Genomic DNA, 13,809 nt, shown 5'->3' with positions numbered 1-13,809 from the left:
GTTTGGATTTATGTGATTCATCGGTGATAACCTCATGGTTAGTTATCGGTGAACGTCACAAGTTATCTCAGTATAAACATTTGTTTGACCTAGATAAGTTAAAAATTAAGTTAATATTGTTATATCATTATTGGTTTATTAATAAAATTAATAAAAAGAATAATGGCTTTAAACTCATTTTTCTCTATGAAAATTATTATTTTTTAAGGAAATGTAAAATATTAAGTGTGCTTTAACAATTGTTTAAATACAATAGTAAAACTGAAGCCTTGAATTATTTTGACATACGAAATAATAATTTCAGATTTATAAATGACATAACATTTTTTTTTAACACTAAAAAATGTTTTAGTTATATGATTTCACTGTGTAACATAATTTAAAAACTAATTTTAAATATTTCTTTCGTTTTTTCTTCACCTAAATCCGAACTACTTGGGATAGGCCACTCTTATCCTAAATTTCCACTTGACACAATCTTCCACATCATCTACGCTCACAACAGCTGTCCTCATATCGAATTTAATAACATTCATCCATCTCTTCTTTGGTCTTCCTCTAACTCTTCTTCCTTCAACATCCATTTCTGTAACTGTTCTTGTAGCTTCCGATTCTTCTCTTCTCAAAACAAGACCAAACTATCCAAGTCTATTTTCTCTGATATTTTCCATGATTGATGCTACACCTATACTCCCATTTATATGTTCGCACCTTATCCTATCTTCTCTAGTCACTCCACTCATCCATCTAAGCAAATTCATCTCTGGTACACTTACTCTGTGCTTTACTTTCTTATATACCGCCCAACATTCTGAACCATACATCATAGCTGGTCTCACTACAGTCTTGTAGAATTTACCTTTCAGCCTTATTGGAATTTTTTTATCGCATAAGACACCAGACGCTTTTCTCCACTTAAACCATCTGACACGGTACCGTATATTTTGCGATATCCGATAGTTTTGGCGAAGAAGAAGGACGGTTCGTTCCGCCTTTACGTTGATTATAGGAGATTGAATGAGGCTACTATCTCTGACGCTTACCCCATGCCTAACCTTAACGATATGATCAGAAATATGCGAGGAGCTCAGATATTTAGTGTGTTTGATCTCAAAAGCGGATTTTGGCAGGTCTCCCTCAACCCCAACGTCCGCAAGTTTACCGCTTTTCGAACCCGAAGAGGACTTTATTAATTTAGAATCTTACCCTTCGTTTTAAAAAGCTCCCCTGTGACTTTTGTCCGCCTAATGAACGAGGTACTAAGAGGATATTTGGGTAACTTCGTACAGGTCTATTTAGATGATATAGTAGTATATTCAAATAGCTTGGATGACCACTTAAACCACTTAGAAAAAGTACTCGAGCGGCTAAAAAGACATGGACTAACATGCCAAGTAAAAAATTGCAAAGTAGGGTTTCCCGAAATCACTTTTCTCGGTCATTTAGTCCACGCAGACGGGATCGAAAAGCACCCAGAAAAACTCGAAGCTATACGCGCTTTTTCACCCCCCCCGAAACGTAAGAGATCTTCGTAAATTTTTAGGAGTCTGCAATTGGTACAGCCAATTTGTAGATAACTACGCCGACACCGTAGCCCCCATAAATGATTTACTGAAACAAGGAAGTAAATGGTCTTGGTCGACAGCTGCACAAATTGCCTTCGAAAAGGTAAAAACTTCCCTATGAAACTCGCCAAGACTATCTCCTCCTGACTACTCAAAACCGTTGCCAGTGAGATAGTGTAGGTGTTGGAGTAATTCTTTTTCAAAAGGACGATCACCCTGCGGAAAGGCGAATAATTGCTTACGCTAGCAAAAAGTTATCGGAGACGCAAAAGCGATACGCAGCGGTAGAGAGAGAGTGTCTCGCTATTATATGGGCGACAGAAAAATTCCGTCCTTATCTAGAATATCACCCCTTTGAATTGCTCACAGACAATTCAGCCCTTGTCTGGTTACACAAAGCTAAAGGCAACAATTTTAAATTGACCCGATGGTCACTCCATTTAGGTAATTTTACCACCACACATGTCCCTGGTAAACTTAACAAGAGCCCAGACATGTTGTCACGCCACCCCGCCGCCGTAAATGAAGATACTCTCGATGAAAACCTTCAGGGCGCCCCGATTGTTCAGCTGCACAATTCAATAAGTAGGCCCCACGATAGTGTCTTTGCTATTACCCAAGCAGTAGATAAGCAAAACAGCTTACCGTTTACGGAGACTGAAATAAAAGAATGGCAATCAGCGGACCCTAAATTAACACTACTAGTCGAACATTTGTCTTCGGATTAACCTGCGCGTAATACTAGACAGGCCAACATTAAGAAAAACGAGTTCGTTTTACATAACGGGTTGATTAGAAAACGTATAGGGAATGACATGCCAGTAGTGATACCCCCCCATTAAAGCAGACCGCGTAATATGAGAATATCATGATACCCCTCTTGCTTGTCAGCCTGGTTGGAAAGAGACATACAGGGCGATTAAACAACGGTTTTATTGGCCGGGGTTAAAGCATACGATCCGTATGTACGTGAAATCATGTCATATTTGTGCGTGTACTAAACCACTCAATGTGCGTCCCGAAGACCCATTGACCGTCCGTAAACCACGCTTTCCGTGGGAGGTAATCAGTATAGATTTAATGGGCTCCTATCCAAGAACAAGTAGGGGAAAAACGTATCTACTAGTTGCTACTGACTGTTTTAGCCGCTGGGTCGAAGCTTATCCTATAGGTGCGCCAACGACTAAAGCTATAACCAAAACGTTAGTACGCGAGTTTTTCTCCAGNCGAAACGTTAGAACGCGAGTTTTTCTCCAGTTTTGGGTACCCACGAGTATGTCTCAGCGATAATGGCCCCCAATTCGTTTCACACGAAATGATCGGCGCCCTTAACGCGTGGGGAACAGAAGGTTGCAAGACCCCTATATACCACCCTTGTGCTAATCCAGTCGAGCGTAAGAACCAAGAGCTGAAAAAAGGACTTCGAGCATTATTAGCGGACGAACGTCACACCTCTTGGGACTTAAAAATTCCTCCCATTCTTTTTGCTATAAGAAATCGTCGAAACGAACGAACAGGTTACCCTCCCTCGGTCTTAGTTCTGGGTAGAGAAAGCAAACGCCCAGGCGACTTGACGTTACTACACAACGAGCCTAACCAATTATTAAAAATTAACAACCCGCGACAAGAGCGTGAAAAAAAAATGACAACTTTTAACACGGCTGTGAATACCGATAAAGGAAGTAAGACCTTCACCGTTCGTGACACCATCTATTATAAAGCACATCCTCTATCGAACGCAGAAAAAAAATTTCACGCTGGCTTTGCACCAAAATGGTAGGGCCCGGTCAGGTTAAAAGAGAAACTCGGCAAAGGGGTCTTCTTTACCGATCAAATACCACCTCGCAAAGTACACGTTTCTTGTCTTAAACCCCGCGCATAAATACCAAGAAGTATGAAATCTTACAACAGCTGGTGACTAAGCTGAAGACTGACTTTTTAATTATCTATGCGATTCTGTTTGTCTTAGGAAAAAAAAATGGAAGACAACAAAAAAAACCCCTCCTTTACTGGTAACGAGACGGTAGACCTCTTGTTGCTTCGTTTGGTTGAGCTCAACGAGAAAAGTCCCCAAACATTGTGGCAGATAAGGGCTGCCTTGCCGTTAAGGGATTTTCCCTACCTCAACCTCGAGGAAGTAATGTCTGCGACTGACGAAGAGCTGATAGGTAATCCGATGACGCGACATATACTTTCTCGAGGATGGGAGATCGGGGCGCAACAATGCCAAGGAGTTGCACACACTTTTGAACCAAGTTCAAGAGAGCACCTCCCTGAAAATAAAAATACGGCTGCACCCCCTGTAAAACCCGCCTTGTCGAACCCTTCAAATAGGTCGCAACCCTCTTTAAGTCCCCGCATTCCATCAATACCATCTTTGATGAGTATACAAATTCGACCTCCCACACAACCTTTCTTAGCCCTCCAACAAAGAGCAAACCGGTTCGTTGGACTGGCACCATTCAGGCCATCATTACCCCATGGTAACAGACCTCAAACCTCAACCGAGCTCAACCCCAAAAACAAATGAGTTAAAGGTTAACGACGGTGCGTCCACCTCTAACAGCCAGGGAACTCCCAAACGTAACCCCTCAGCAAACCCAAATCAAGAACCGGTCACAAAAAAAAAAAAACATCGCACTCCCGCCCAGAAAGCGAAATCCGCACGTCGTCAGAAAGAATTCCAACAACGAAAGGTGGAAAAAACCAAGGCCAGAAGAAAGGCGGAGAAAGAAGGTGGAAGGCAACAACATAGATTGGAGAGACGTCCCCAGCAACCGGTGACAATGAGTGATTCCTCTCCAAACGACCAAGAACTAACACCCGCAGCCATGGAGATAGATGAAGATGCGGTACTCAACGCACCGGCAATCACAATGCCAGACTTTCCGGAAGAAGTCCAGGACTTAATTTCTTTTTCCCCTCCATCCTCTCCTCATCAATCCAACGACCCAGCCAATTAATCTTTATTAAGTAAAATTAAAACTATATTAAAAATATTATTAATTTAAAAAACTAAAAATTATTAAAAATATTAAACTCAAAGCCACAAAAAAATTAATGAAAAGTCGCGGATACGTATTTGGGAAACAATGTTACCATTATCAACGCTAAACACATACTCAACTTTAAGTTAGACAAACTCGAATTGTTGGTTAAAATTGCTGCGGTTCGATCGCATACGCGTGTAAATGGCGGCTTGACGGGGGAGTATGACACGGTACCGTATATTTTGCGATACGTTAAATACACGGTCAACTCGTCTTTTCCATCAGCCGCCTTATTACATCGTGAGCCCAACCTGATTAGAGTACCCCCGCTATCTAGCCAGGGTGCAAAGTCTATCTACTGGAGCGCGATCGACCACCGAGCGACGGCGGTGAACGCTCTATCTTGTTTTTGACGTCCTACGTGAATTTTCTGTATCCGCCGTCGTCACGTGTGGTACATTAAAAGATACTGCTAAAATTTTAAGTTGTATTGTTTAGTTAAAATTTCTCGTGCTTTCTTTTGCTCTCGGCCAGTGCCATTGTAGTAATATTTTAGACATTTTGTGCGTATTTGTGTTACCTATATTATAGTTAAGAAACAAACTTTTGTTGACACTCGAAATACCCGTGTCACACCCACACTTAATCCTGTGTTTAACATCCTCGTCAATAGTACCACTCTTTTGTACAACTGATCCTAAATACTTTAAACTTTCCACCTCTCCTTTCACGTCATCGCCTAATGTCACTGAATTCACTTACCTCGTGTTCTCCTTAGTCAAAATCTTACTCTATACAGAGTATAGTTTTTTATCATAACCCACTCAATTACTTACAGAGTAATAATAATTAAAACATTTTTTTTTTTTTTGGTTATCTTAAGTTACACATTATTCTTGAATTATTAACTATGTATTACTTTTTAAGTTCATCCCTTATGCTTGGTAAGAGTGTTAATTTTGTTTTTTTTAAAGGGAACACATATTNGAGTGTTAATTTTGTTTTTTTTAAAGGGAACACATATTTTGAATTTATTAAAATGTTTGAGTTTTTATTTTAATAGTAAATGGCATTTGAATTTTTAGTATAACTTTATTTATTTATTAGATATAAACACATAAAGTATTAAATTTTTGAGTTACTATGCAAGTGGGCTTTTTATATATTGTAACAACAACATGGTTTGCCACTTGCATAACGACTAGCTATAGTAGCAAGAGTCGCCACCACCTAGGCGAGGTGTCATACCTATCAGATATGATTACCGGACCATAGGTGGAATTTAATTTTAAGTTAATTAAAAGTATAATCTAAATTAATATGTCGTTATATGTATAAATTACTATAATGCCTCGTGGTTTATAGAATACAATTATGACAATCAAAGTTGTATGTGGAATAGGAATGAAATACACGCGAGTAATTAAGTTACTCGCGCAATAAAATAAATATTACAGTTGAAATTAATAAGGAAATTTAATTTAATTGTAAAAAAAAAAGAAAATTAAATTAAATATGGACAAAAATGCGAATGCATCAAAAACCATGTCTACAAATAAAGGCAATACAAATAAAATAAAATATTTAAACAAAACAAACAAATAATATTACAAACATCACGGACGGTATTGTAACACATCCGTTAATGTTAATCGGTAATTAATGAAGAACACCAAGAGCGGTCTGGACACTCGCTCCTTTAGCGTTGGTTAGAAGAAAAGGGAAACACGTGCTCTCCACACATAAATAAAATTAAGTTAATTTACGATAAAATAAAAATGAAATAAAATATAGCTCATTACATAAATATAATATAAAAAAGAAAACGATACCTGGTCTCCGAAGAGACCCATCCGATGGTCTGGATGCTTCGCCGAAAAGACCTGGCCGTTCGCCGTTGGCGGCTCTACTCCATCATTGAATAAAAATGTCAATAAAACAATAAATGTGTGCACTCTAGCACGGTCATAGACAGAAGAAGGAAATAGAGAAGAGTCAACACCGATCTAACGGCAATTTCAAATCGATAACGGCCAGTCTTTTTGGAAGGGATCAATACTGATAAACAATTCGATTTGAATTATATTTCTCTTTTATCGCCTTATCTAGCGGTCAGTGGCAAAATAATGAGTGGTTGACACCGCTGTGCCATCATAAACGGTTACCTTCGAATTTGTGACGTTACAAATATACATGTATAATACACAAGAGACTACAAATGCAGGTAGCTAATTGAATTTTTATGACATCGATTTTAGCAAGTACACAGCATCGTTATTATCAATGGTTGTAAGGCACATTGTTGTGTGTTTATAAATACACTAACTGACACTACAGAAATTGATAGTCATAATTGATAATAAACAATCCGTGACTGTGACAGCAATGTCATAAATATCCAATTAGCTACCTGTATGTATAATCTGTTATGGGCTCGTTTAATAGTTGAGGATCTTGGTCAAAACCGAGAATCGGAAGCTACCCAACGTATGCCCAAATATCGTCCCTATCTCCTTAAATGAGTTTTAATTGCCTGAAGGAGACACAGGCAATCGTGTACCTTAGTTACAGGGGATAAATTATTAAATAAAATTAGACTATTGTTTTATGTCAACGACAAAGTAAAGTTATATTCTAGGTGTTCAGTAAATATAAGTTATATGTAATGTACAATACGTCTGACCTGAATCTTAGTACAGTTGGTTAGTAGATATATTCAAGTGAGACGGAGTTGGTTGTCTATGATGACAATTGGCGATTGACGGGTTGTTGATTAAAACAAATTAAATGATAAATAATATAAATTCAACGAAAGTTATAGTATTGAAAACTATGTCTATAACGGCCACTCAAACACAACTCCCTTTGTTAGTTCGACGTCAGTAGCTCCGGGCTACANGTTAGTTCGACGTCAGTAGCTTCGGGCTACAGACGAGTAGAATTGTCACATCAGCATCGCCCTCTTTGCTAATTAATATGTATTACGAATTAAATAAATGGAAATAAAACGTGTGTAATATAAGTGGTAAGAACATAGTAATAAATGTTCTTACGAATCCCTTGTGTATTATACATATATATTAACCCAAAAATTTGAACTTTTAAATGTCTTTCAGGTTTTCTTAAACCTTATCTTCAAAAGCTGATCTCCACACCTATTGCCTTTATGCTACTTTAATATCCACACTCCTGTACGTTACCTTCACCTTTAAATATCGGCACCACAATACTAATTTTATATTTTTAATTAAAAAATTAAAAATATAAAAAATTTTTCAAAAGTTGTCATTTTTTACAGTAAAAAATATTTAAGATATTTGTTTAAATTTCAAAAATGAAGGGATTTTCCAATATTTGATGACTATAAGTTCAATTAGATTAAAATCGTGTATTTATGACGACTTAATCATTAAATTTAGTCCAGTGTAACCTGAGAGTTTATATGGACAAATAAAAAAAACCCAGTAGAGGAGGTCGTGGCACGGTGGTGAAGTGGTATAGTTGGATCAAGTATGATGATATCTGACAGTGATTAAAATCACTATCAAAAATAAACGCTTCGATCAAATCTTTAGATAGTGTTTAATTTTAAAAAATTGGTGGATTATTCTAAAAGGTACATGATCTGTTATTTCCTTATTAATATACCTGATTAATATAAAGTATGTCGAATGAAAAAAAAATTATTAAAAAATGTTATTTCTCATAAAAAAATTGTGTTGATCAATACACTTTTCAATAAGTTATTGCATTATAAAATTAAAAATGTAATAAATAAAATAAAAAATTTTCATACAAAAATATAATTTGGTAACTATTTTCGCCGCGAAGACAAATAAACATTTTTTTTTCTATGCTAAAGAATATTACATTAGCTTTATTTTAAGATAAATGTTGTAGTGTCAGACTTTCCGGTACACTTTCAAAAGTTAAATTCAAAATCATTTTTTTAAAAATTATTAATACAGTGACATATTACCAAAAAAATGTTGAGTATTATAGAATAGTATTAGAACACACAAATAGAGTTGAGGTATAAAAATATCTCAAAATTACAAAACTAAAAGAAGTCATTTAATAAAAGTTTTAACGTTAATAACTTTTCATCCAATAAAAATGTTGTGTTACTTTTCTTAAAATGATGTTAAAAGATTTGAACTACGTTAAATTCATAACTTTTACATAGAGTGCGTGCGGACGGAGTACTCATATATCAGTACTAGTTGTACCCTCCTTTGTTATTAATCATTTAATGTATTACAATAATTGTATCTATTAAGTACTTGTCATAAATTTGCTATCAAAATATTTTGTAATACGATGACTAAAAATGTCTATTATGATATTTTGAAAANATCAAAATATTTTGTAATACGATGACTAAAAATGGCTATTATGATATTTTGAAAAACTTAAAAACAAAATTTATTTTTATTTATTTTATTATTAAAACAAATAATATAAAATATGGTTTTAACAAAGTGATGATAGTTATTATAAAACATAGAAGTATACGAGTTATAAGATCTCAAAAACTTTGTAAATATTGGGGGATTCTTTTAACGCAAACCACTAGATTTCTCTTAAAGTAATTACTATATTAAGAATATTATAACATTTTATTGAAATAAATGGTGTTAGATAAAGTAGACTATGGTATAAGTATTATAATGTATTTGTGTTACAATTAAGCTGAAAAAATTATAGGTTTTAATAATACTAACAATTAATTTTATATGTGTGTTTGCTATTATAAATAATTTAAAAATGAATGAGAAAAATAGTATTTTTTTTTATTCATTACACATTTATTATTTTTATAATACTAAAAAATAAAACAAAGTATCTCATAAATAGATTATTTAATTCTATTTAGCCAAAATTATTTATAGAAATTTGACTTAAGTTCGTTGAAATCACGACACTAACAATAAACCGGTATATACATACATTTACAAAGTAATTCGTTTATCATAATCCACATAATTATTCAACAAATAATTACATCATCAAAAAAACATTAAAAATTTATTTTTGTTATCATTTATAATTTTTAACTAACAAACTATGTAAGTTATGGAGCTATCAACTAAATTTTAGCTTCTATGCGAAGCTGAGAAGGCGTTAATTTTACTATGATGTGTTTTTTTTTGTGTCTGTTACCATTTTTTTCAGCTCTCACTGAATCGATTTCTTTCAACGATACGTCAAAAGATCACAAATCGTATCTAGTCGAAGACATTACCCTCAAAAATTGAAAAATTACCCTCGTTCCCCGTAAATGGGGGAAACCTCCATAAAATTACAAATTAAAAAATCACTAATTTTCATAATTTTCTCAATTTTTTTACTTAAAACTGCCATAACTTTCTGCCCACAGAAAGGGGTTTAAAAAGACAACTTTTTCACAAAAAATTTACTTTTTCAAATTAACATTTGAAAGTGTTCCGGAAAGTCTGACACTTTTGTATATATCTTAAATTAAAGCTAATGTAATATACTATATTATGGAAAAAAAAAATGCGGACTTTATTTTATCTTCATGGTGAAAATGAATACAAAAATACCAAAAGCTATTTTTGTGTTTTTTTTTATAGTGATTTTAATCACTGTCAGATATCATTATACTTGACCCAACTATGCCACTTAACCACTGTGCCACGACCCCCCTGTGCTGGGTTTTTAAAAACTAACACTTAACCTATTCACAGGAAGGGATTTGAAAAGCCATTTTTGCACACAAGTTTTTCAATTTAATTTTTGAAAATGTTCCTGAAATATTACCATTTTAATTTAATCTTAAATTAAAGCTTATATTATATACTGTAATACGAAAAAAAAAATCGAAATATAGATTTTCTTCTTGGTGAAAATGGCTACCGTTTTCAAAAATTTGCTATTTTTGTGTTAAAGTTTTGGGTTTTGTACAAGGGGGGTCAAAACTTAAAACATTGAATAAAAAAAACCCAGCACAGGGGCATCGCGGCACAGTGGTGACGTGGCATAGTTGCATCAAGTATAATGATACCTGACAGTGATTAAAATCACTATCAAAAAAAGCGTTTCGATGCAAATCTTTAGATAGTGTTTAATTTTAAAAAATTGGTGTATTATTCCAAAAGCTACATGATCTGCTAGTTCCTTATTAATATCTTGATTAAGATAAAGTATGTCGAATGAAAAAGACATTATTAAAAAATATTATTTTTCATAAAAACATCGTATTGATCCATATATTTTTAAAAAAGTTATAGCATTATAAAGTTAAAAATGTAAAAAATAAAATTGAAAATTTTCACACAATAATAGCATTCGGTAGCCATTTTCACTGAGAAGACAAAATAAAGTCCGAAATTTTTTTTTACATAATTAAGTACATTACATTAGCTTTAATTTAAGATTTATATAAAAGAGTCAGACTTTCTGGAACACTTTTAAAATATAAGTTGAAAAAGTAAATTTTTTGTGAAAAAGTTGTCATTTTAAATCCCCCCCTGTGGGCAGATACAGGGTCAGATATAAAAAATAATATACCAAATGAAAGGTAATGATATTGTGCAACTATTTAAAAAAAATTTATATTGATTTGGTTATTTTTAAAAAAGTTATGGCAATTTTAATTACAAAAAATTGAACAAATTTGGAAAATTAGCCATTTTTAAATTTGTAATTTTTTTGGAGGTTTCCCCCCTTTAAGGGGAACGAGGGATTTTTTTTCAATTTTTGAGGGTAATAACTTCGACTAGATACGATTTGTGATCTTTTGACGTATCATTGAAAGAAATCGGTTCAGTGAGAGCTGAGAAAAAGTGGTAACAGACACAAAAAAAAAAAAAACACATCTTAGTAAAACCAATACCTTCTTAGCTTCTCATCGAAGCTCATAGAACTTTTTCAACTGAACTTTTGAAAATGTTCCGGAAATACTGTGTCCTTTTAACATATATCAAATTAAAGCTTTTTTTATGTACTATAAAATGAAAAAAAAAAATTTGTCACCACACCTTATCTTTTATGTGCAAATGTCTGTCGAAATTTAAAAAATAATGTAATGTTTGCGATAAAAATCACTATCTATCGGAATGTTTTTTGTACTTAAAACTGCCATAACTTTTACAAATATTAACAAATCAAAATAATATTTTTTTATATTGAAACCTTAGATATTTCCCTTTCATTTGATATCATTTTTTTTGAAAATCTAACACTTATTCTGCTCACAGGAGGGATTTAAAATAACAAGTTTTTTACAAAAACTAACTTTTTTAACTTGACTTTTGAAAATGTTTAGAAACAATATCTGACAAACAAATAAATATAAGTTTAGTCTCAAGACCAAATCAAAACTGATCTAAACACTATTAAAACCGAGTATTTTTACAATAAAAAGTGCTCTTCACAAATAATTAATATTAAAATAAAATATCAAATAGACTCCGTGATAACTCGTAGACATAACTAAGTATAAATTAAAAGACAAATTAGAGTGTTTTTTTTTTTTACTCTTGCCACTTTTACTATTTCTTTTAAAATATTAAGTTTTTTAAAAATGTTTTTTTGTTAGTGACTAATGTATTTTCATTGATTTGTTACAAAATAATTTTTAGGTCCATCCCTTATATCTTATAGAGGTGTTCACCTATTTTTTTTTAATGACAACACACATATTAAACTGGCTCATAAATTAGAAAATGGACTAATAAAGAAAATGTCTGGTCGATAACAACTTTTACCAAGTACTTCAGAAGTTATTGACATATTTATATATTGGTTGGAAGAACAGTACAGCTGGAAAATGACTAGTGATAAAAATTGTAGTACCCACTCCTCCAGTCATTACTTAAAATTGCTAATAATTTCTGGTTAGGTTGAGTAAATAACTGATCCAAAAGTTGTTATCGAATCTATACAGGGTGATTTTTTTATCATAACCCACTCAATTACTCGCAGAATAATAATAATTTAAACCATTTTTTGTTTTATTATCTTTAGTTACACATTATTCTTGAATTTTTAACTATGTAATACTTTTTAAGTTCATCCCTTATGCCTTGGAGAGGGGTCAACTTTGTTTTTTTAAATGGTAACACATATTTTTAATTTAATAAAATGTTTGAGTTTTTAATTTAATGGTAAATGGCATTTGAATTTTTAATATAACTTTATTAGCTTATTAGATATAAACATTTAAAGTTTCAAAATTTTGAGTTAATATACATGTATAATACACATGGGATTGTAAATACAGGTAGTTAATTGGATTTTTATGACATTGCTGTCTCAGTCACGGATTGTTTATTATCAATTATGATTATCAATAGATATACTTTCTGTATTGTCAGTTAGTGTATTTATAAACTCATAACAATGTGCCTTACTATCATTGATAATAACAATGCTGTGTACCTGCTAATATCGATGTCATAAAAAATCAATTAGCTACCTGTATTTGTAATCCCTTGTGTATTATACCTATATATTAACTCAAAAATTTGAAACTTTAAATGATTATATCTAATAAACGAATTAAGTTATATTAAAAATTCAAATGCCATTTACTATTAAATTAAAAACTCAAACATTTTATTAAATTAAAAATATGTGTTACCATTTAAAAAAACAAAGTTGACCCCCTTCCAAGGCATAAGGGATGAACTTAAAAAGTATTACATAGTTAGAAATTCAAGAATAATGTGTAACTAAAGATAATAATAAAAAAAAATGTTTAAATTATTATTATTCTGCAAGTAATTGAGTGGGTTATGATAAAAAAATCACCCTGTATAGTTATTTTAACCATATTTTTTTCAGTGCAATTTTTTAATTATTTTTTTAAGCACGATAAAATGATTAACGTTACGAGTTAAAAGTTTTATTCTATTTAGTTGTGACAATGGATAATTAACTACTCAATCCAAAATTTAAAAATAAAGACCCAAATAGGTTGTTATTCTTAAAATTTAAATTTTATTCATAATATTAGTAAAATTGTACAAAATAACATTAGTAATATAAATTATCAAGAACACATAAAATAGGAGTTTTTCGAGATTATGTATATTCAAATAATTCTTAATAAATTATGACAATATTATGTACATTGTTCATATTGCAAATATATTTGAATAATTATTTATTAAAATATATTTATAATTAAACGAGAAAAAACTAGAACAAAATTCACAAAAAAACAGGTGTTTTAAGTTTATAATAAATAGATAATTTAACGTAATACACTATCAAAATATAAATTA

The sequence above is a fragment of the Daktulosphaira vitifoliae genome, unplaced genomic scaffold (genome assembly GCF_025091365.1).
Source record: "Daktulosphaira vitifoliae isolate Bord-2020 unplaced genomic scaffold, ASM2509136v1 Scaffold_4, whole genome shotgun sequence".
Classification (NCBI taxonomy): Eukaryota; Metazoa; Arthropoda; class Insecta; order Hemiptera; family Phylloxeridae; genus Daktulosphaira; species Daktulosphaira vitifoliae.
The sequence above is the reverse complement of the archived record's forward strand: the minus strand, read 5'-3'. Positions refer to the sequence as shown.